The 2098-nt window shown below is 55.9% G+C and overlaps 1 long non-coding RNA gene across 1 annotated transcript in view; it reads right to left on the bottom strand.

Annotated features, from left to right (window-relative positions):
* Positions 1 to 940, bottom strand: part of LOC108296986 — a 4122-nt gene extending 3182 nt beyond the window's left edge. Inside the window, exons 1-2 of the long non-coding RNA XR_001822058.2 lie at positions 848 to 940; positions 664 to 767 (exon numbers count right to left, since the gene is read on the bottom strand). This is a non-coding gene — a long non-coding RNA (uncharacterized LOC108296986). The remainder of the gene's footprint in view (positions 1 to 663; positions 768 to 847) is intronic.
* Between the last annotated feature and the right edge of the window lie 1158 nt (positions 941 to 2098).

Raw genomic sequence — 2098 nt, 5'->3', positions numbered from 1 at the left:
AAGACCCACTCTCCTTTAACTTTTAACAAATAAACTATAAATTAGAAGCACAAATCATCATGAGTGGCTCTAACATTCAAATAAAGTAAACATGTAGAAGACTAATCCTATAACTTTGTTCCTTTGTAAATTTCTTGGCCAGCTCTTAGCTGATGGTGATGTTTACCTCCTCCTTCGCAGCAGCCCGGTAAAAGCATGGCACAGAGGGACTGCTACCCAAGGGTCAGTGTTGCTGGCCATCCCGCAGCTCACACAGCCGTAAGCAATCTGCTGTGCAGTGGGGTGTGGTGTACTCTCCCTCCTGCAGTCTCCAGGCTGTCGCTGTCATCATCCAGGCTCATCTCATAAAATTCTTTGGAGGGAGAGAGGTGGGAATCTCAGTACAGCGTCAGCCTCCCCTGCTCCTCCCTGCCCACCCCACCTGAGGGCTCTACTCACCATCCTTGTCAGCAGCACCAGGTTCCTGGGGGGCTGGGGCCCCTGGAGTGGAATCATTAGCAGGGTGCTGGACCTCGTGGCCGATCATAAGCTGCATCACTGGGCCCTGCAGCTCCAGCAGCTTCACCTGGAGATAGGGGTGCTCAGCTACCACGCGGGTGCCGGCACCCACGCTCACACCCACCCCCATCCCCCTCACCCCCGCAGAGATGTTGTACACCTTACCTTCATCCCCTCCTCAGCCTCGGACAGCATGCTAACATTGTTCTTCTTCTGGTGCTGGGTCTTGGCCACTGCTGTCTGATGGTCATTTGGTTTGATGGACTTTCCTGCAGGAGGACAGGCTCAGACACTGGGGTCCCTCCCACCACCCTGCAGCTCCCCTGCCCTGCCCTGGCCTCCTGCTCACTTATCATGTCTCTCTCTCCAGAGAGCTGGATGAGTCCGAGTTCTAGTTTTTCCACCCGCTCCTTCAGGTCGGCATTTTCCTTCAAGAGGGCCATGAAGTCATTCTGGAGCCGAAATAATGGGGTCACATCTCGGCAGCGACCTACCCCAACCCACCCTTCATGGCCCCTGCCAGGACTCACTCACCTGCAGCTTGTCAATGGCGCCCTGCAGGGCCCACTGGGTCTCCCCACACCCACGGTCGCTCTTAGTCCCTGTGGCTGCGGTCGCTGCCTCTGGCTCCCTCAGGGCCGAGGCCACCGGGTGAGCCTGGTGCTGGCTGCACACCTGTTGTTTCTGGAGCTGCTCACAGAGCCGTGCCTGCTCCTCCTGGGCACCGGCTCCAGCAGCGTTCAGAAATGGCACCTGAAGGCAAGAGGGGAGCATTCTTGTAGGGGCATACACAGGACAGATGGAGCAGGGAGGTGGCGCGCAGCCCCTACCCTTGGGGTCTCGGAGAGTGCACCTGTTAGTCACGATGGTGTCTGAACACTGGCTCCCGGAAGGGGTGAGGGTCCAGATGAATCAGAAGGCGGAGAAACCAAGAGCATAAGGGGGTCTGGGAGGGGCCACAGAGGAAGGTGGCCTGCCCAGGCGCCTGGCCCCTGGCTCCAGCCTAAGAGACTGCCTCCCTTGCCTAGAACCCCATGCATCCTTCCCCAGCCTCAAATCTCACGTCCTTCCTTCCACTATTTAAACTGTAGGCCACAGACTGGGGAAAAGCACAGGGAGCCGACCACCCTCTGCCAAGTGTGCTACACGCCTAATGCTTTCCACGTATCATCTCATTTAATCCTCAGCACCCACGCGAGGAAAACGCTAACTTCCTTTGGAAGTTAAAGAAACAGAGACTGAGGGATGCAAGTAGTTGAATGGTGACTAGTGGAATCAAGGCCGGAATCCAGTTTGGATCTAAGAAGACTTTCGTTTTGTTTTGCTTTGATCTGATTTGCTCTGCTCTGTTTTGAGACAGAGTGTCACTCTGTGGCCCAGGCTGGAGAGTCGTGGTGCAAACTCAGCTCACCGCAACCTCCAGCTCCCGGGCTCAAGTGATGCTCATGCCTCAGCCCCCTGAGTGGCTGGGATTACTGGTGTGCCACCACCACGCCCAGCTTTGTTGTGGTGGTGGTTGCAATTTTAGTAGAGATGAGGTTTCCCCATGTGGGCCAGGCTGATCTCAAACTCCTGATCTTTAGTGATTCTCCTGCCTCAG

The sequence above is a fragment of the Cebus imitator genome, unplaced genomic scaffold, assembly GCF_001604975.1.
Source record: "Cebus imitator isolate Cc_AM_T3 unplaced genomic scaffold, Cebus_imitator-1.0 Scaffold757, whole genome shotgun sequence".
NCBI classification, from domain to species: Eukaryota; Metazoa; Chordata; class Mammalia; order Primates; family Cebidae; genus Cebus; species Cebus imitator.
The sequence above is the reverse complement of the archived record's forward strand: the minus strand, read 5'-3'. Positions and strand labels throughout refer to the sequence as shown.